General features: G+C 43.0%; 1 non-coding gene across 1 annotated transcript; it reads right to left on the bottom strand.

The window, feature by feature from the left end:
- Nucleotides 1-448: 448 nt before the first annotated feature.
- On the bottom strand, nt 449-586 carry LOC114817463. Its single transcript, XR_003765324.1, has one exon. It is a non-coding gene; the product is annotated as a small nucleolar RNA SNORA7 (small nucleolar RNA).
- Between the last annotated feature and the right edge of the window lie 22,184 nt (nt 587-22,770).

The following is a 22,770-nucleotide window of genomic DNA, read 5'->3' as shown; positions in this document are numbered from 1 at the left end:
TCCAGAAATTCATTCATTCAATCATAATTATTGAGCACTTACTGTATACAGAGCACTGTAGAAATGCAGAGGTCTGTGAGGGAGATGGGGGAAGTGAAGATGTATCCATCAGGATTCCTTTCCCAGGATAACCCCTAACACAGTGGACTCTTGAGTCTGGCTCTCCTCTAGAATCCCTAGATTTCTGGGATGGGAACACAGAGAATAATGACTGGTAATTATATATCACCTTGTCTTGTCTTATAACGTCGAGTCATCTCCGACCCATAGCGATACCATGGACACATCTCTCCCAGAATGCTCCACTTCCATCTGCAATCATTCTGCTTGTGAATCCATAGAGTTTTCTTGGTAAAAATAGAGAAGTGGTTTACCATTTCCTCCTTCCAAGCTGTAAACCTGAGTCTCCGCCCTTGACTCTCCCATGCCGCTGCTGTCCAGTGTCTTGACTTGTAACAGACTGTCTTCCACTCATTAGCCACTGACCAAGCTAGGAATGGAATGCGTTTGACTCTGCTTGACTCTCCCTCCCATAGTCGAGTCTGGTAGAGTACTGGAAACTCTCCAGGTATGATCCTGAGGGGATATATCACCTTCTCCAAAGAATAAATTCTGCTTCATAAGCTTTCCTTCTTCCTGTAACGCCACTGCTAGCAAACAAAAACAAATTTTTGCACTCATTTAAGATGAATCTATGTACCAAGTACTGGATTTAGGTCCATACAGTGCAGTCTCAGATCCTACGCAATCCCTATCCCACAGAGAGCTAACAGGTTGAGATTGAGGCAGAGATCCTGTCTACCAACTCTATCGGGAAGCATCATGGTCAAATTGGAAAGAGCACAGGCCCAGGAGTCAGGGAAATGGGCTCGAATCCTAGTTCTGCCACATATCTGCTGTTTTACCTTGGGCAAATCACTTAACTTCTCTGTGCCTCAGTTTCCTCAACTGTAAAATGGGGAATAAATCCTACTTTCTCCTACTTAGACTATGAGCCCCGTATGGGACGGGGACTTTGACTGACCTGTTTAACTTGTATCTACTCCAGTGCTTAAACACATAGTAAGCACTTAACAAATACCTTAAGTAAAATAATAATGCTAATATTGTATTGGACTCTCCCAAGTGTTTAGTACTGTGCTCTGCACACAGTAAGCATTCAGTTGATATGACTGATTGCTCACTGTGAAGCCCATTCACTGTTTTCTGCATATGCTGAAATGGCTAAGGGGAAGAACTAATTTGGGAGTTCACTTCAGGGCTCTTGAAGGACCTACTTAATATCTGCACATATGGGGATTGAACTTGGGTGGGGGAAGGAAAGTGATACAAAATCCACACATATGTTGTTATATAAACCCTTAAAAAGAATACAATGAAGGGAGTTAGTATCTCTCCTGAGAAGAAGATGCCTATAGCATAAAACATTTCTGTCAAACCATGAAGACTTACTTTCTTAAATTTGACTGGACCTGGTCAGGGAAAGAATTGTTACTGACTGGGAGATCTGTGAGAGCAGATGTGGGTAAAGAGACCAGTGCACTGCATTCCGTGTTTAATGCAGTAAAATAAAAATCCAAAAATCCTGTGCTGTGTTGGTGAATTTGCTCTTGGCAGCTTGTCATTTTTTCCTCCTCTGCCTCCTCAGCACTCCAGTCTTCCCAAAGCCTCTCTTTAAGGAGAGCATCCTTACCACAAATCAGGCTGGGGGCAGCCAGGGCTATTTAATAATAATAAAGTTGATAATAATTGTTGTATTTGTTAAGCACTTACTAGTTGTCAGGTGCTGCACTAAGTGCTGTGGTAGATACAAGGTAATTGGGTTGGATAGAATCCTTGTCCCACACAGGGTTTACAGTCTGAATCCTCATTTTACACCTGGAGTAACTGAAGCACAGAGAAGTTAAGTGACTTGCCCAAGGTCACACATGAGATAAATGATAGAGCCAGGACTAGAACCCAGGTCCTTCTGACTCCCAGGCCCGGGCTGTCATTTCCAATAGGCTGCTGCTCCACCGCTGGATGTGACACAGCCACAGAAGTGAGGCAGACTGGCTTAATGAAAAAGGCAAGGTTCTGGGAGACAAGAGATCTGGATTCTCTTCCCAACTCTGCCACTGACTTCTGTGTCACTTCTCTATGTTTCATTTTCCTCATTTGTAAAATGGTGATGAAATAGCTGATTCCCGATCTTAGATTGGGAACCTCAGTGGGACAGTGTCTGTCCCTGATCTGATCACCTTATATTAACTTCAACGTTTGGCATATATACCGTGCTGTGCACTTGGGAAAGTACGACAGAAGCACAGAGTACATTCTCTGCCAACAAGAAGCTTGCTCTCTCTCATAATAGTAGGAATAATAATTGTGGCATTTGTTAAGCTCTTACTCTGCACCAAGCACTAAGTGCTTTGCTAGAGAGGGAGAATGGGTTTTTCATTTTACAGTTGAGAAAACTGAGGCTCAGTGAAGTCAAATGATCTGTCCGAGGTCACAGAGCAGGCAAGTGGCCATACAGATTCCCTCTAGACTGTAAGCTTGTTGTCAAAAGGGATGTGTCTGTTTACTGTTGTGCTCTCCCAAGCATTTAGTACAGTGCTCTGCACACAGTAAGGACTCAATAAATATTGATTGAATGAATGAATGAATGAATGAAGTGGCAGATGCAAGATTAGAACCCAGGTCTCCCGATTCCTAGTTCTGTGGTCTTTCCACTAGCCTGTGGCTGCTTCCCTTTTCTATTTAATAAATCTTGCCTATTCTCCTCAAATATCCTTCCAAATAGAGTTGCTTCCATGGGGAGAGCATAGCTTCACTGTTGGGAGACCGGCTTTGTGGTGTGTAGCTTGTGATGGTATTTGTGGCATCTGATGTTGAGTATAGCTCAAAGTGTCACTGATGGAACTGCTCATAGCCTATATATGGATACCGTCTGTGGATTGGCTCAGTGGAAAAAGCCCAGGCTTGGGAGTCAGAGGTTCTAATCTCAGCTCCTCCACTTATCAACTGTGTGACTTTAGACAGTCACTTAACTTCTCTGTGCCTCAGTTACCTCACCTGTAATATGGGGATTAAGACTGTGAGCTCCAGAGGGCACAGCCTGATCACCTTGTATCCCACCCCAGCACTTAGAACAGGGCTTGGCAAATAGTAAGCGCTCAACAAATGCCATCATCATCATAGTCCAATTCTCACACAGCTTAGAGTGGCTCATCAGAACTTTGCTCTGTAGGTCTTCAGTTTGGTCTGGACCCCAGGTCATGCTGCTGCTATACTTTGATGATCTTCCTAAGATAGCCTGTCCTCCTTGATTTGATTTTTACTTTCTTGCCTCTCAATCAATAAAAGTAATAATAACTGTGGTATTTGTTATGTGCTTACTATGTGCCAAGCAATGCACTAAGCACTGGGGTGTATCCAAGCAAATGGGATTGGACACGGTCCCTGTCCCAAGTGGGGCTCAGAGTCTTAATTCCCATTTTACAAATGAGAGAACTGAGGCTAAGAGAAGTTAAGCAACTTGCCCAAGGTCACAGAGCAGTTACATGGTGAAGCTGGAATTAGAACCCAGATTCTTTTTTTACACCCAGTCCCGTGCTCTATCCAGAGGCCATATTGCTTCTCTATCGACCAATCATATTTACTGATCCCTTACTGTGTGAAGAGCACTGTAGTAAACAAGCACTTGGGAGAGTAGCACACAACAATAAAACAGACATATTGCATGTCCACAAAGAGCTTACCTCTCACTGCCATGTTGGTCAACGGGCTGCCTAGGCAACAGACTTCTGTGGCAGCATTTAGTTCTAACTTGCCTTTATAAATATTTGGTTGTGTGGATGGTTTCCCTTATGCATAGCGTATGACTTTAGTTTTCTTTAGACTTCTCATCAGCACATAAAGCCTGGCTTCTTCGGCAGAGTAATTTGCAATCATTTGCAATCATTTGCATGTCTTCTTGGGTGTGTGCCTCTAGGGTGCAGTCATCTACGCAAAGCAATTCTTGAATGGTTGTCTCTAGGATTTTGGATGATGCTTAAAGTCTGTTGAGTTGGAAGAGTTTAGTCAGTTATGGAATTTATTAAGTGCTTACCATGAGCCAAGCCCTTCTAACTGTTCCATCTTGGCTCTTGTAAGCCCTTAATAAATACCATAACTAAGTAACTGGCAGTGTGGAAAACAAAGCAATTTTGTCTACACAACTGTTTGTGTAGACAGTCACATCTTCTTCAAGAGGCCTTCCCCTACCATGCTCTCATTTCCTCCCACTCCCTTCTGTTTCACACTTGCACTTTTAGACTTGAATCCTTTATTCATCCCACCTTCAGCTCCGCAGAACTTAATGATATATCCATTATTTCTTTTATCTCCCCCTCTAGACTGTCAGGTCCTTGTAGGTAGGGAGCATGTCCACCAACTCTGTTATATTGTACTCGTCTAAGCACATACTACAGTGCTGTGCATACAGTAAGTGCTCAATGAATATGATTGATGGTTTGATTGATTTGGGGCAAATTAGACAACTGTAGTTAATAAATCCTGAGTCTTGAGATTGGATGGGTGCCTCACTTTTTCTTGTATGGTAGATATGAGATTCACCAAACTGGTGGGATTCCAGAGGGCAAGCACCTCACTTCCAAATTCCCTCGCCAGAACCTGGTGGAGGTTCTGGGTTAGGGATAGGAACAGGAACTCTTCTTCCCACCAGAGACTGTGGGAAGCCTGGGAACTCTTCTCTCCCAAACCAATCCGGAAGCCCAGGAAGTCTTTAGAGAGAAATTAAAGCTTTCCCTCAGCCCTAGTATATTTTTATGGTATTTAAGTGTTTGGTATGTTCCAGGCACTTTCTTTGAACTGCGGTAGATACAGGGTAATCAGGTTGGACACAGTCCATGTCCCATATAGAGCTCACAATCATAATCTCATTTTACAGAGGAGGTAACTGAGGCACAGAGAAGTGAAGTGACTTGCCCAAAGTCTCACAGCAGACAAGTGGTGGAGCTGGCATTAATACCCAGACTGACTCCCAGGCCCTTGCTCTATCCACTAGTCCACTTCCAACCTGCCCTACACCAGTGGGTTCAGGAAGGATACTAGTGTGGGCCTCCTGAGGCTTCCACAAAATGTTACAATGCTGGGTAACTCTCCTGGCTTCTGTATTGTGGGGTTGTTATTATTGGACTCTGAGACATGAGAAGCCTAAAGTTCCATTCCTCTAGCCATACCTCAATATGGTATTGCTCTTGGGTACTTCTTGTTCTCCTTGTCTTTTATCTAGTTTTTGATATTTTATTCAATCAGCTCACCCCCTCCTATATTACCTCACTGATTTCCTATTGCAACCCAGCCTGTTCTCTTTGCTTCTCTAACACCAACGTACCCACTGTACCTCGTGTTGTCTACTTCACCACTGTCCCTTTGCCCAAATCCTCCCTCTGACCTGGAACTCCTTTCCCTTTCATTCATTCAATCATATTTATTGAGCGCTTACTGTGTGCAGAGCACTGTACTAAGCGCTTGAAATGTTCAATGAGGCAATCCCTGCCTAACAATAGGCTCACAGTCTAATAGTGGTAGACCAACAGCAAAACAAAACAAGTAGACAGGCATCAGTACCATCAAAATAGATAAATAGATTGTTAATAAAATAGAATAATAAATAATATATACAAATATACACAAGTGTTGTGGGGAGGGGAATGGGGTAGAGCAGAGGGAGCAGAGGGTCAGTGGGGAGGGAAGGAGGGATAGAGGGAAAGGGACAGCTCAGTCTGGGAAGGCCTCCTGGAGGAAGTGAGCTCTCTTTCATATACAATTGACCACTACTGTCCTCACCTTCAAAGTCTTATTAAAATCACATCTCCTCCAGAAGCTTTCCCTCTTTTTTTTCCAAACTCCCTTTCCCTTCTTCACTGTCTGCACCTTTGGATTTATACCCTTTAAGCACTTGATATTTACCATCCCCTTAGCCCACACCATGTATATTTATATAACTACAAATTATTTATAGTAATGTCTGTCTCCCACTGTAGACTTTAAGTTCTCAGTCTCCCAAGTGCTTAGTACAATGCTCTGCACATAAAAGACACTCAATAAATGCAGGTTCATCTGAATGTCTTTTAGAGCATGAAGCACCAAAACATACACCTTATCACTCAGCAGCTCCTGGGTGATTCAGAACTTTTCAGTGATGTTCAGAGACTATTTATTAGGAGTAGATTTTCAGTAAAAGAACATCCTATTCTGACATCAGCTTTCCAGTCCTAATGGCAGTATTTCACCAGATGTTTCAGTGGTTCCCACTGCATAAAAGCTCATAAACACTTCAAAAAGTGCCAGAGACCTCAAGCGCAATAGCCCTTGTTTAGCAGCTGTTGTGTGTCAAGAACTGGTCTAGGGATTTGGGTTTTTTTTTTCTTTAATGGCATTTGTTAATCGCTTCCAACGTGCCAGGCAATGTATTAAACATGGGGGGTGTTTAATACATTAAGATGATCAGGTTGGATCCAGTCCCTGTAGCACATAAAGCTCCCAATCTTAATCCCCATTTTAAAGATGAGGTAACTGTGGCACAGAGAAGTTAAATAATAATAATAATTTTAATAATAATGGCATTTGTTAAGCGCTTACTGTGATCTAAGCACTGTACAAAGCTCTGGAGTGGATACAAGGAAATTGAGTTGGACACAGTCCCTGTCTCATGTGGGTCACAGATAGTCTCAATCCCCATTGTACAGATAATGTAACTGAGGCACAGAGAAGTGAAATAACTTGTCCAAGGTCACACAGCAGACAAATGGCAGAGTCAGGATTAGAACCCATGACCTTCTGACTCCCAGGCCTATGCTCTATCCATTAAATGACATGCTCAAGGTCACACAGCAAACAGGTGGTAGAGCTGGGATATGAACCCAGGCCCTCTGACTTCAAAGCCCAAGCTCCTTCTGCTAGGGAATGCTGCTTCCTGATCCTTGGACAACAGGCAATTAAAACAAAAGACTCCCTTTAAGGATCTTCCAACCTAGTAGTAGCTGCATCCACACAGTAAAGGTCTTCAAATAGTCAGCTGTAGTTTATGTCCTGGGAATAAAGGATAAATTGATCATGGTGTGGTCAATGATTTTTCCACATTTTATTACCACAAAACTGTTTTGGCACTCTGCTCTAAGTTCTCCTCTTTTAACATTACACACACTTCCTTTGGAAGGTAACTCAGTCCCACCTGCAACTATTAGAGAGGAAGCATTGTCTAGTGGATAGAGCATGGGCCTAGAAATCAGAAACACCTAGATTCTAGTCCAGACTTCACCCCTTGTCTGTTGTGTGACCTTGGACAAGTTACTTCACTTCTCTTTGTCTCAGTTACCTCATCTCTAAAATCGGGATTATGACTGTGAGCCCCATGTGTGACCTAGACTGTGTCCAACCTGATTACCTTGTATCTATTTCAGAGCTTAGAATAGTGCCTGGAATATAGTAAGTGCTTAACAAATTCCATAAAAAAAACTATTACGTTTATATGTATGGCTTATCATCATCAATGGTATTTACTGATTGCTTACTATGTGCAAAGCACTGTGCTAAACTTGTTGTGGGCAGGGAATATTTCTGTTCATTGTGGTATTCTTTCAAGTGCTTAGTACAGTGTTCTGCACACTGTAAGGGCTCAATAAATGCAATTGACTGACTGACTACAATACAGAAGAGTTGATAGGCACATTCCCTTCTTAAAACAAGCTTACAGTCAGGGGCCGGGGGGGAGACAGACATTAATATGCATTAATGATTTGTAATCTATAATTTATAAATATGTACCAAAGTGGTGTTGAGGTTGGACAATGACCAAAGATCACTGTTCCAAGTTTATAGATGACGCAGGAAGGAGTGGGAACTGGGGAAAGGAGGACTTAATTGGGGACGGCCTCTTGGAGGATTTGTGACCTTAAGGCTTTGAAGATGGAGAGAGCCATGGTCTGGTATATATGGAGGGGGAATGAGTTCCAGGCAAAATGTAGTGAAGCAGCGTGGCTTAGTGTAAAGAACATGGGTTTGGGAGTCAGAGGACGTGGGTTCTAATCCTGCCTCTGCCACTTGTCTGCTGTGTGATCTTGGGCAAGTCAGTTACCTCATCTGTAAAATGGGGATTAAAAGTATGAGCCCCAAGTGGGACAACCTGATTGCCCCGCATCTGCCCCAGCGCTTAAAACAGTGCTTGGCACATAGTAAGCGCTTAACAAATTCCATGATTATTATTCTTATTATGTGGGAGAGGGCTTGCTGGTAAGTTAACAAGATCAGGCCATAATAAGTAAACTAGTGCTAGAAGATCGAAGTATGCAAGCTGGACTGAAGTAGGTCAGTCTGGTAAGGTCAGAGGGAGTGAGCTGATTGAGTACTTAAAATCCAATGATAAGAAGTTTCTTTTTTCATTTGGAAGTGGCTGGGCAGCCATTGGAGATTCCTGAGTAGTGGGGAGTCATGGACTGAACATTTTGTAGAAAAATAATCTGTGCAGCAGAGTGAAGTATGAACTGGAGTGGAGAGAGACAGAAGTCTGGGGATTCAGCTGGGAGGCAGATACAGAAATCAATCAGGATCAGGATAAATATTTGGATTAACATGGTAGCAATTTGGATGGAGAGGCAAGGTTGGATTTTATCATTTTTGTGAAGGTCAAACCAACAGGATTTATTGAAATATTGAATTAGTAGGTGGAATAGAAGGATGATTCAAGGACAATTAAAGGTTATGGGGTTGTGAGGTAGAGAAGATAGTGATATTGTCTACAGTAATGGGAAAGATGGGGGATAACAGGGTTTGGGTGGGAGGATAAGGAGTTCTGCTTTGGGTATGTTAAGTTTGAGCTGTTGACAGGATACCCAAGTAGAGATGTCTTGAAGGCAGGAGGAAATGCAAGGCTGCAGAGAAGGAGAGTGGTCAGGTCTGGAGATGTAGATTTTAGAATCATCTACATAGAGATGGTAGTTGAAGCTATGGGAATGAATGAGTTCTCCAAGGGAGTGGGTGTAGATGGAAAATAGAAATGGATCAAGAATTGAGCCTTGAGGGACTCTGACATTTAGAAGGTGGAAGGCAGAAGAGGAACCCACGAAAGAGATTGAGAAGCAGCAATAGGAGGGGAATCAGGCGAGGACAGTGTGAGTGAAATCAAGATTGGTTAATGTTTCCAGGAAGAGGGGTGGTTGAAGGCAGGTGAGAGGTCTAGGAGGATTAGGATGGAGTAAAGGCCATCAGATTTGGCAAGAAGGTCATTGGTTATATTAGGTCTGTTTCCCTGGAATAAAGAGAGCAGAAACCAGATTGGAGGGGATCTAGGAGAGAATTGGAGGAGCTTGTGGAGGTGATCCAGGGTTACAGTTAGTGGTACAGGATCAGGGAGCAAGAGAATTGAGTTCAGTGGAGAGGGTGGTATTGAGGATGTCAATCGTGAATCAAGAGAAGGTAGTTTAGGCTTGGAAACTCAGTGAGGCAAGATGCCTTTAGAATATTAGAAGGTGCCAAAAAGATCAGAGGTCTCTGTGGAAGAACAAGACAGACTTGCGGGGATGGGTGTTTGAGGAAGAGAGCAGGTGAGGAGGTTGTGGTCTGAAAGGAATTTGAAAATTCGTGATGGGAGAGAGTTTCATTCATTCAATTGTATTTATTGAGCACTTTACTATGTGCAGAGCACTGTATTAAGCACTTATTTTACAGTGACTAGAGATTATAAAATAAAATGTGTACCCAAATTGGTGAGTGTGAGAGTTGGGGTGGAGCAGGAGGTCACTGGGGTAGAGGAGTAAGAGGAGGTGGACAATGAAAGGGTCACTGGGGGCATCCACATGAATATCAAAGTCCCCAAGGAAAAATGTTGGGATGGAGAATGAGAAGTAATGTGAGGAAGGGATCAAAATTGTTCAGAAAGTTGGAAAAGTCTGAGGGATGGTAGATAAACATGTAAGTGGTATGCATGGTAGAGATGGATGATATGGGCTTCAAAGTAGAGAAAAGGGGGATGGAGAAGGTGGCATGGTACAAAAGCAGCATTTGGGAGTGAAAAGAAAGCTGACTCCTCCCACTTTCCCTGTGAGTTTTGGGATGTGGGCGAAGACTGAATCCACCACTCCCCCAGGACCAGACAGAGTGGCAAAGGAGACAGTGGAATCTGGGGAGAGCCATGTTTGTGATGATGATGTGGGGCTGTGATTGAGTTAGGAGCATGTCAAGGATGAAGGGAAGCTCTTCTATGAGGACTGGGGGGTCCACAGGCTATACTTGGCTGGTGGGGAGGGTGCTGGGAATGGAGCGAGGGGTAGGAAGGGGTTGAAAGGGAATGAGCTGGATGAGGCTGGCCTATGGGAAGGGGGATGAGAAGGGGTGCTGGGCACAGAGAGCAGAGGTGGGGAGACCAGAGGGAGGGGACTAAGCCCGTCGATTAGACTGTAAGCCCGTCAAACGGCAGGGACTGTCTCTATCTGTTGCCGACTTGTTCATTCCAAGCGCTTAGTACAGTGCTCTGCACATAGTAAGCGCTCAATAAATACTATTGAATGACTAAGGGGATTAGACTGTAAACCCTTCATTGGGCAGGGATTGTCGCTATCTGTTGATGAATTGTACATTCCAAGCGCTTAGTACAGTGCTCTGCACGTAGTAAGTGCTCAATAAATACTATTGAATGAATGAATGTGGGGGGCACGTGGGAGGCCTAGAGTGTAAGACTGCAACAGCTGACCTGTACAGCTCAGGGAACACCCAAGTTCCTCAAGTAGGTGGGGACTTAGTAGATAAAGGATCTGCAGAATGAATGGATGAGTGTCAAGTCTAAGCTGCTAATTAACAAGTCATTATAGCAGTTGTCCATAGTGAATGGATGAGATCTCTCAAGTCTTTAGTTGTTAATGGGTAAATGTTGATACATTGTTATCTCCTTGGTAAATCCTCTGACTCACATATCTTCTCTGGTTTCTGGCTTCTTGGAACTTTCAATTTTAAAAAATGTTGTATTTGAATAGGCAACTAATGTAGACTCAAATGTGCCCTATATCAACAATCAACCAGATTTATTCATATATATACTTAATCACACTCCCACTAGACTGTAAGCTCATTATGGGCTGGGAATTTCTCTGCTTATTGTTACATTTTAAAACTGTTGGAGTTCCTCAAGTGTCAGTTCTTGGCCCTCTTCTGTTCTCCATTTACACTCACTCCCTCGGTGAACTCATTCGCTCTCACGGCTTTGACTACCATCTATACGCAGATGACACACAGATCTACATCTCTGCCCCTGTCCTCTCCCCGTCCCTTCAGGCTCGCATCTCCTCCTGCCTCCGGGATGTCTCCACCTGGATGTCAGCCCGCCACCTAAAACTCAACATGAGCAAGACTGAGCTCCTCATCTTCCCTCCCAAGCCCGGTCCTCTCCCAGACTCCCCTATCACTGTGGATGGCACGACCATCCTTCCCGTCTATCGGGCCCGCAATCTCGGTGTCATCCTTGACTCGTCTCTCTCATTCACCCCACACATCCTATCCGTTACCAAGACCTGCTGGTTTCACCTTTACAATATCGCCAAGATCCACCCTTTCCTCTCCACCCAAACGGCTACCTTACTCCTACAGGCTCTTGTTATATCCCGGCTAGACTACTGTGTCAGCCTTCTCTCTGACCTCCCTTCCTCCTCTCTCGCCCCGCTCCAGTCTATTCTTCACTCCGCTGCCCGGCTCATCTTCCTGCAGAAACGATCTGGGCATGTCACTCCCCTTCTTAAACACCTCCAGTGGTTGCCTATCAACCTCCGCTCCAAACAAAAACTCCTCACTCTAGGCTTCAAGGCTCTCCATCACCTTGCCCCTTCCTACCTCTCCTCCCTCCTCTCTTTCTACCGCCCACCCCGCACGCTCCACTCCTCTGCCGCCCACCTCCTCACCATCCCTCGGTCTCGCCTATCCCGCCATCGACCCCTGGGCCACGTCCTCCTGCGGTCCTGGAATGCCCTCCCTCCTCACCTCCGCCAAACTGTTTCTCTTCCCCTCTTCAAAACCCTACTTAAAACTCACCTCCTCCAAGAGGTCTTCCCAGACTGAGCTCCCCTTCTCCCTCTACTCCCTCTACCGCCCCCTCTTCACCTCTCTGCAGCTTAACCCTCTTTTCCCCCCATTTCCCTCTGCTCCTCCCCCTCTCCCTTCCCATCCCCTCAGCACTGTACTCGTCTGCTCAATTGTATATATTTTCATTACCCTATTTATTTTGTTAATGAAATGTACATCGCCTTGATTCTATTTAGTTGCCATTGTTTTTACGAGATGTTCTTCCCCTTGATTCTATTTATTGCCATTGTTCTTGTCTGTCTCCCCCGATTAGACCGTAAGCCCGTCAAATGGCAGGGACTGTCTCTATCTGTTGCCGACTTGTTCATTCCAAGCGCTTAGTACAGTGCTCTGCACATATTAAGCGCTCAACAAATACTATTGAATGAATGGATAATGGTGGTATTTGTTAAGTGCTTACTATGTGCGAAGCTCTGTTCTAAGTGCTGGGGGGATACAGAGTGATCACATTGTCCCACGTGGTGCTTACAGTTTTAATCCCCATTTTACAGATGAGGTATCTGAGGCAAAGAGAAGTTAAGTGATCTGCCCAAAGTCACACAGCTGGCAAGCAGCAGAGTGGGATTAGAACCCATGACCTCTGACTCCCAAGTCCAGGCTCTTTCCACTGAGCCATGCTGCTTCTTGTACTCTCCCAAGTGCTTACACAGTGGCCTGCACACAGTAGGTGCTCAAAAAATACCACTGACTGATTCCTATTATACCCTATCTTTCACTCTTTGTATTCCCCTCAAGCTAACTCACTCGTTCTTTTTCATTTCTTCCCCTTCTGACCCCTTGATCATGCACTTTCCCCTGCCTGAAACTCCTGCCCCCTTCAAATCTTGCCAAACACAGGTCTTTCCTTCTTCAAAGCTCTTTTGAAGTTAAGTCTCTTCCAGAAGGCATCCTATGATTAATTTCTGTTCTCTCCCCAGCTACCACTTCAATACCTCTATTCCAACTGTGTGCTTACAAATTTACAACCACCCATAGTGTCCTATTATTCAGGAATTAACTCAGATATCCACTTCTTATTCTGTTTTCTATCTGTAAAAAAAAATGTAGTGTCTGTCTCCTCGGCTAGATTGCATACTCTCTGAGAGCAGTCTAGTTTACACCCTTTCACTTTACTGAAACTGCTCTCTCCAAGTTAAGCAACCAGTTAATGGTTTTTACTGAGCAATTACTAAGGAACTTGGGGGAATTCAATATAGAGCTTGGGAGGAGTGCTGCATTATGGGCTTGGAAGAATACAATATAATAGAGTTGATAAGGATGATCCCTGCCATCCAGGACGTTTACAGTCTAGAGAGGAATGTCCATTAGACAATGGCAGTGTCTTGCTTCTTGACAAATCTTTATTTCATCCTTATCCTCTATGACCTCTCAGCTGCCTTCAAAACTGTTTACCACTCCCTTTTCCTGGAAACTCTACCTAATCTTCTTTTTCTTTTTTTTCTTTTTTCCTAACACAGGTTTCTCCTGGTTCTCTTAACTCTCTGGCCAGTCTTCAGTTTCTTTCATCAGCTCTTCCTCTGCCTTCCTTTTTTTTTAATTTAATGGTATTTGTTAAGGATTTACTATGTACTAGGCACTGTATTCAGAGTTGGGGTAGATATGTTAATCATATTGACTATAGCTTATGTCCCGCATGGGGCATAATTCCCATTTTACTGATGAAGTAACTGAGGCACAGAGAAATTAAGTGACTTGCTCAAGACCACATTGCAGACAAGCTGGGGAGCCAGGATTAGAACACACACAGGTCTTTCTGATTCCCAGGTCCGTGCTCTACACAGTAGGTAATACCGCTTCCATTGCCTAACTGTGGGTGTCCTTTGAGACTCTGTTCTGGGTCCCATTCTCTTGTTGATCCATTTTCATTCCCAAGGGGAGCTCCCATTGCTTTATTTACCATCTCTATGCAAATGACTCCCAAATCTGCCTCAATAGTCCTGAGTACACCTCTTGCATTTCCCCCTATCTCTAGGAAACTCTACAATAAATGTTTCCCCAGCCTCCCAAGCTCCAGCACAGCCAAGAATGAATTCTGAAAATCCTCTCCATAGCTCAAGCCTGTAACCTTGACATTATCTTCAACTCTTCTCTTTTTTTGAACATCCATGTCAATTCTTCCTCCATGACATTTTCAGAACGCACCACCTCTTCTCCATCAAACTGATTATAGTGGTCTAAGCCCTTGTCACAGTGCTGTTGCTCTTGCAACAATCTCCTCACTGACCTGTCTGCATCTAGTGTCTCCACTCTTCAGCCCATGTTTCACTCTGGTGCCTAGACCATTTTTCTAGAACATCGATCTCCACACATCTTCCAACTTCTCAAAAATTTCTGATGGTTGTCCAGGAGTCTCCACAGCAAACTCCTCACCACTGGCTTCAAACCAGCTTTTTCCTTCCTACTCATCCACTCTTTCCTCCCATGACACTTCACTTGACACTTTTCATTTCTTTTAAGCTAACCTTCTTAACTCTGTCCTTCTCTTGTCTCTCCCCACCACTGACAGCATGCTCATGCTTTCCGTCATACTAAGAATTCCCACCCCCTCACCCACGTCTCCAAGACCCTTCTGAAATAATTTCTTCAGGGGCCTTCCAGGGGTTTTCAGCTGTAAATCTTGGCAGAAAAATTCCGCAGGTCTCTGTAGGAGTGCCTGTCACCTGTCACCTGGGGACGGATTCATTTGGGAATTGGTGTGGTGAGAGAGAGACTGGGAACAGAAAGCCTGAGTTTTATAAAAAATATATTCCACGAGGCGAATTGAATTATTTGATTCAGCGAATTGAACTTCCCTTTTGGGTAGAATATGATTATTTAATGATACTAGAGCTTCCGTAGTGGGAGGAATATACTTGTATGTATTCACGCATGGCAAAACACCTAAGTCCCACCCAGAAGGAATTCACTTATGGTTTGTTCCACATGGTGAGTCAGCTAGCTCCCACCATATGCTTTTATTACTCGGAAGGAATCCAGTTACGTGTCGCACACCCATGGCTAAACACCTGGCTTCCAGCCCCACAGCATTCATCAGGACAGGACACTCTCCCATTCCACAATGCCTCACTTGGTGCAAGCAGAGCGGCCTTCTCATACTCTGGGCAGAGGTGACCTGCAGCCAGCTGCTGCAAATCTCCAAACCCTGCAGAGAAGGTCAAAGGCTGCAGGAAGTTATCGCCTGTGCTCCTAGGCCATTCCAGCTTCTGGCCTCAGTTTATCCAACCTCCGCCCTCCTCCATACCTAATTTGATTGGCATGGGAGTGAGGGACACCATCTGTATTCCCGGTTTGGGCCATCAATCTAGCAGTTATGGTTGTGGGGTGGTATTTCACCCTCACTTATGAGTTCTGCCTGCTGGCTCAGGCGGTCATGAGATAACATTTGACCTTGAGATGGTGAGTACCTCAGGGTCACTTGGGACAGTACTTCATCCCTGGTCAGCCTCCACGGGTCACAAAGACCTCTTTATTTCTCATTCCTTTTACTGCAGGTTTTGAGATGTCCTACTCACTTCCCTGCACCCCTCTTGCTGCCTTGACTCTATAATTGATGCCCATGCATCTCCTCGAGAACACAGAGGTGATCAGGGACTAACCTATTATTTTCTTCCCAGGACCAACTCCAGGAAGCTTGATGAAGCACTCCCACCCATGGCTCCCCAGGTCATATATCTTCCTAGCACTTGGAGTTTCTCCCCAGCCCCTACCACAGGGAGACACCAGGATATGAGAAATCTACAATAGTGGAGTTGTCTTAATAAGGGAACAACCCAAAACAAATCCAGGCTAAACCATCTTTTCCTAGATTTAATATTATTTCTTTTGCAGGACCCTCTGGACTTTCCTGCAGGCATGTTGGAGCTCATGTACTTGGAGCTCATGTTCTTCTCCCTCTCAGCCACAAGAAGTTTGCTTCTCCAGAGTCCTTCCTGCTGGACTCTGAACCTCCAGGGACTCTTTCCAATCCCTCCCTGTGCCTTGTGTCTGTCCAGAGTCCCCAGCATGAGCTCTCTCCTTGTCCTGCTCTCTCAGGGCTACACCTTGCTTCTCCTCACCTTCAGATGATTGTCTCTATTTTTTCCTTCAGCCTGACCTTTCTACTTCCTTCTCAATCCTTTCTGTTTCAGCTACACTCAATTGGAGGAGGGACTTTCTTGGCTTTCTCCTTCTAAGTGTGCGGCCAGTCATCACACTCCCCACCACTGCCATCTTACTCATGCCTTCCTTCAGGCTTGGAACTCCCACTCCCTACTCATCTTCAAAGCCCTTTTAAGATAACATCTTCAGATGTCTTCCCTAATTAATTCCCAATCTTCTCATCTCAATTCTCCATACTGCCATTTCTGCACTTTTTTGCGACCTCTATACTTGGAAACTTTTCCCCTCCTCGTTCCCTGAAGCACATATTCATATCTTCATACACAATTTCTTCCTCCCACATGTAATTGTTTTAATGTCTCTCTTAGCTGCTGAATTTCCAGGATATTGAGGACTGGAACCATATCTCCTGATTCTACCATACTCTCCCAAACAATGAGTAATGAGTACAGTCCATAGCTCGTAGAAGGAGCTCAATAAATACAACTGATTAATTGCACTTGAGTATGTTGCCATTTTAACACCAGTCACAAGACTCATCAGAAGTCAGGAACAGGTCAGCATAGGAAATTCCAGAGGAAATCAAGGCTTATTATCTTGCTAACACTGCATGTTTTGGAATCAATCAATAGCATTTATTAGTTATCTGCTAGTGCAAAGCACTATACTAAATACTTGGGAAAGTACAACAGAAAACACATGTTCTCTGTCTTTAAGAAGCTTAGAATTGTGCATATGAAAGCCCTACTCCAGAATTACTGAAATCACCAATGTTGACCAAAGATTTTCCATAAAGTGAAGTGGGCACATGTATACAAATCATTCAGCAAAACATTAGCACTAATGACAGTGAAATCATTCTGTGGCCAGGCCAATCTTCCTGTGGCCTGTTCTTAATTTTTACTTTTACTTAGATTTCTTCTTTAAATTATATGTCCCTCAGGCAAGCCTTTTTAACAGACTTCCCTGTGTAGAAAACAAACAGATGTCATAATTGAAATTGTTGTGACATTTGCTTTGAGGTCGCTTCTCTTAAAATTTCTCAATCTAGAGTTCTTTGTCCAGTATTGATTGCCAAGAACAGAGCAGCCCTCAAAAGAAAAAATCTCTACTTAAATGCTTGTTAAATGAGCTACTTTGTAGCATGATTTAATGTGATGTCCACCATGGAGCCAAGGCATTGATAAGAGTGTCATATAAAACAAGAGTGTGTCATCCAATCCAATTTCTTTGATAACATCTTTCTTCTGCATAGAGTAGACTACCATGAACAATGATCTCTCACAGGAAAAAAAATGGGGAAGAATGTCAGAAAAAAAAAGGGCTGGAGCACAATGTTGGACAGAAAACATTTTCTAAGAAAAAATGAATCATGAACCAATGAAATCTGCAACAAAAGCAATCTTGTTCCCTGTCCAAGGAAGTTTAGTTACATCACTAACAGGAAATGCATAATCAAAAGGAGGTATGATGGGGTGATTTCTTAGAATTTCTAATGATTAAAAGAAACAATTTTAATGAATATTTTATAGCTTGACATTATTACATTCACCAAACAATGGGCAATTTTGCATCAGAGGAAACACTTGTTGCTGGTTTTTTGCTAAAGAAGCTTTTGGTTTGAACCTAATTTTTCTTTGCTGCAGGAAATTTCACCTCATTATCGTTCCCTCTCTTCCTTTATAGGCATCATTAGCCCAAAAGGAAATTACAAAAAGTTGACCCACATATATATATGTGGGTCAACTTTTTGTAATTTAATATATTACATATACATACATATATACAAAAAAATATAATATATATAATATACTTTTATCTCCCAGAAATGTTATTTGTTATGTTAATTTTGAGTAGTGGGTACCTAATACCTTGTTCTAAGTAATTCCCTCAATGATATTGGAGAGGGTGTTGGATTATTTATCAAGGGACCTTAACAGTTCTATAGCTTAGTCTGTTAGTGCTTGGAAAATATGGAGTCCAATCCTATCAAGCACCTAAAGTTTCTTCCTGGGAAGAACAATAACTCTTAGGCCACTAGAGAATTGTTTCGCGCTTTGCTGAATGTATTTTGCATTCCCTGTAGCAGTTAAACTAAATGAGCCCCTTATGGAGTCTAACAAAGTTCATTCTCATCCAATGTGCCTAATTTACTACCAAAAATGAACTTTTAGCCCTGGACTCAGTGGTTAGAACTTTTAGGGGCTACTGTACTGTTAAGTTTCTATACAGAGTCACATATTTCCAACACAGATACTAATCCAAAAAATATATCTACCAAAGTTCCCCCGATTTAGGAATAGAGGAAACTTAATACATATCTCAATTCATACATACAACTTCAAATAAACATTTTAAGTGCCAAGGAGCTTGGTGACTCAGCTATTAGTCCAAATTGGACTGCACAGGAAACTCAGCTCCTGAGAAGTGGCTGATCCATTACTGATTATTCTTTCTGGTTTCAAATCACAGTTCCTTGTAGGCCAACTGTATACTATGGGAAAAAATTCTGGATCAATCCAAGCATGTTTTGGAAGTGAATAAACTTCCCATCTGCCTTTTACCCTTACCAACATGGATTTGCTTAACAAAAAACTGTGTTAATTATACATTTTTCATATTCACTAATGAGTCATTCTTTTAGACTGGCCATACAACAAAGTCAAACAAGTGACTTCAGTACCCTAAGCTTTTGTATAGATTCAAACCTGTCCAAAAGCTCATAATTTCCAGGAGTCAGCTAAATTAGCTAAAATTTTAGCAGTCTTCATTGGCATTTTACAAATCTGAGTCAAGAAGTATTGTTTTTGTCTCTGGATTATGTTGATTGTCAAAGAGCTTGATCCTTTCCCAAGGTTTTCTCAAGAGAAAACCTATACACAACTCCTGTAATGATTTTGTTTTCTTTCCCTACTTTTTCCATCAAGTCTATAACTATTATCTGAAAATTATTGTTGTATTTTAAGCAAATTCAATTTTTTTCATTCAAGATTAGAAGAAAGTGTGTCATGTGAAATAATGCCAAGGGCAGCTATCTGGGCAAAGCATACTGTGGAGGGAGATGAATCAGGGCTGGGAATTGATGGTGTCAGACAGACCAACAATCCGGAGTGTGAGGGAATTGAGATCGGTGGAGAGGGCAAAGTTGACCTGTGGATTTGTACATCAAAAGAGGAGAAGTTAGGTAGGAGGATCCAAATGGAATATTATACTGTGGGATAAATAGAGGAAGTTTAGAGATCAGATGTCTTATTTGGGGATTGGAGGGGATAATATGGTGGAGAGAAGGTGTATGGGACAAAACACAGAGTAGAAAATCGTGTTTAGAAAATGGAATTTCAGTGTTGGTGAGGTAAAAGAATGCAGTTACTATTGCTAATGAGATCCAGTGTGTCCAAGTTGAAGAGAAGATGAGAGGGGTTTGAGAGAAGATTGATGAGAGTTGAAGAGGTTATTGGGAACATTTAAATGGCCATTTTGTTTCCAAGGATCAGTGTAGGGGGGGAGAAAGACAAGAAGATGGTGAGGGCGTCACTCAGAACTTTAGAGGAGAGTCCCAGAGAGTGACAGAGGAAGACAACTAGTAGGTAATTGGAGTGGATGGTAGAGTTGGAAGATACGGGCTTCAAAGGAAGAAAAAAATGAGGTATGGAGAGAGTGACATGATTCAATTTAAAAAAAATAAACAACCTTTGGAGTCTAGAAGCTGCTGAACTCTTCCCCTTTCCTGGTGAGACAGGAGGAGTGGCATAAGGTAAGTGAGCTGTCCCAAGAGAGAGCACAGGAGAATACAGTGTTGCAAGCAAGATGATGGGGAGGAAGAGCAGGAGCTGGCTTTGGAATGGGTAGGAGATGAAAGGAAGTTTGACCAAGCTGGAGCAGGGGATTCTCAGGCTGCATTTAGATGGGTTGTGGAGCAGAAGCCAGGAGAGGGAACTGCATGAGGGGTGTGGATGTTAGGGATGCAAGTGAGTTGGTGGGACATGATCCTGAGGATGGAAATTTTGGAATGATCCTGGAAAAAAGAGGATAAGGACAGAATGAACTGAAGGTGTTTTGGGAGTATTTTGGTGAAGTCCTGGATGTTTCCCTAAGGATTACCATCATTATGAACTATGATACTCTTATTTACTGAAGTCCTCCAAGATGACCAGATAAACTGACACAGCATCTTGCCAAGTATCTTACTAAGTGGTTTAAACTACTTAGTCACTGGCCTAGTGACAAGGTGCTGAGCCAGGGAAGAGAAAATTGTGACATTTCAAAGAGCCCAGTTTCTATTCCTCCCTGACACCACCCTTCTCCTGGCCCCATCTCCTTCTCCTCCATATCTTCTCTGTCCCTGAAGCAGGAGGAAATTATTAAGGGAAATGCCCTGGGTAGGCACAAACCCTGAGGGCTGGAATAGAGCCACTTTGGTTTTTCCTCCGCTGCTTCTCTGTCTGAGATGGCTCCTCTCCACTACCCCCAACCCAGAGGAACTTGGGTTCCTTGAGGCTCTTGGTGGCAGTGGACATGATCTCCAAGCCCTCTTCCCTGAGGAATAACTCAGAAGAAAAACTTAGAGGTGAGTTGGGAGACTGTAGGGGTGAGTTGATTTGATGTTAATGAATTTATTCTGAACTCTTATGAGACAAACAGTTGGTGTTCTATAGCAAATAAAAATTGCTGGCTTAAATGTCTTCCCACCGGCTGCAAGGTTTTTTTTCTTTCCTGTTTCTTCTTGAGATGTATGAGAAGAAGCAATGAGAGAGAACAATTTTTCATGATGGTGGTTGTTCCAATCAGAGTCAGAGGACCTGGGTTCTGATTCCAGCTCTGCCATCTCCCTGCTGTATGACTTTGCACAAGTCACTTACCTTCTCTGGGCATTAGTTTCCTCATGTGTAAAACAGAGATTCAATTCCTGTTCTTCCTGTCCCTTAGACTGATTGTGTGGGGTAGGGATTGTGTATGACTGGATTATCTTGTATCTACCCTAGCATTTGTTTTGTCTTGCCTTATGCTGTCGAGTCATTTCTTGAACCATGGGGACTCCATGGCATCTCTCTCCCAGAACGCCCTGCCTCCTGCAATCATTCTGGTAGTGTATCCATAGAGTTTTCTTGGTAAAAATATGGAAGTGGTTTACCATTGCCTCCTTCCATGCAGTAAACCTGAGTCTCTGCCTTCAACTTTCTCCCATGCTGCTGTTGCCCAGCACAGGGGAGTCTTGGCGTGTAGCAAAGTGCCTTCCAGTTTCTAGCCACTGGCCAAGCTAGGAATGGAATGGACAGGCCTCTGTTTGACTCTCCCACCATAGTCGAGACTGGTAGCATACTGGAAACTCTCCAGGTGCGACCCTGGGAGGAGACCCTAGCACTTAGTACAGCACAAAGGCTCATAATGAGACTTTCACATGTACCACAGTGAGTAAATTACTTTGGTACAATTGCCTGAGATGGGGGAAGTTAATAATAATAATAATAATGTTGATATTTGTTAAACGCTTACTATTGTGCAGAACACTGTTCTAAGCGCTGGGGTAGATACAGAGTAATGAGTTTGTCCCACGTGAGAAAGTTAGAAAGTTAGAAAGAGGAGGAGTGGGTTTAGGGAGAAATGTAAGTAGTACTGTCTTGGACATATGAGCACTTTGCTACTCACTCCAGCTCTGCAGTACTAACATCAATATTTTTGTATTCTACTATTTTCCTTATCCAAATATACTTAAATAACTGTCTCCCCTTGTAGACTGTAAGCTCCTAGTGGATAATGACCATGCCTATCAACTCTGTTGTATTGTACTTAGCAAAACATTCAGTACAGTGCTTTGCACAAAGTAGGGGCTCAATAAATGCTATTTATTGATTAATTAAGTTTAAGAACCTCAGTATTTTCCCATGTCCATCCTGAAAAGAGACCATTTATACTTACCTACTGTTTCCAATCATTTAACCTGTTTTCTAACTATGACAAAACATTCCTTCCAATATCACTATCATTCCATTTTGGTATGGATCCTTGCCAAAGACCCATTTAAAATCTAAATATGTGATATTTTGGCTGATTCTCCTCCTTATTTGTTGTCCCCCGACCCAGAGCTACAGCAAATTAGTGAAGCACAGTTTCCCCACAAAGAAATCAAGTATTTTTCCGAGTGAGCTTGTCTCCTCCTTTAGACTGTAAGCTTCTTTTGTATGGGGAATGTGTCTGCCAACTCTCTTTTACTTTACTCTCCCAAGCACTTAGTACAGTGCTCTATACACTGCCAGCACTCAGTAAATACCATTGATTGGTTGAGCAATTGATTTAAACTTGTAATTCTACTAATTGTCAAAATGTAGAAGTGAAGTTTGCTCTTGTTTATATAATATGAGCACATCTAGGTCAATTTGATCTAAATAAATGACTTCCACGACAATGTAATTCCAGAAAGTGCAAACTTTCTGACATAACTTGTCAGAGTGCTGTTGTTGAAATGTGGATTATAAAAATGAAACTACTTCAGCAAGTATTAATCGTGAATCTTTGATGATTTGGACATTTTCCTTGATATTGTGCTACTTGATGATTCAT

The sequence above is a fragment of the Ornithorhynchus anatinus genome, chromosome 1 (genome assembly GCF_004115215.2).
Source record: "Ornithorhynchus anatinus isolate Pmale09 chromosome 1, mOrnAna1.pri.v4, whole genome shotgun sequence".
NCBI classification, from domain to species: domain Eukaryota; kingdom Metazoa; phylum Chordata; class Mammalia; order Monotremata; family Ornithorhynchidae; genus Ornithorhynchus; species Ornithorhynchus anatinus.
The sequence above is the reverse complement of the archived record's forward strand: the minus strand, read 5'-3'. Positions and strand labels throughout refer to the sequence as shown.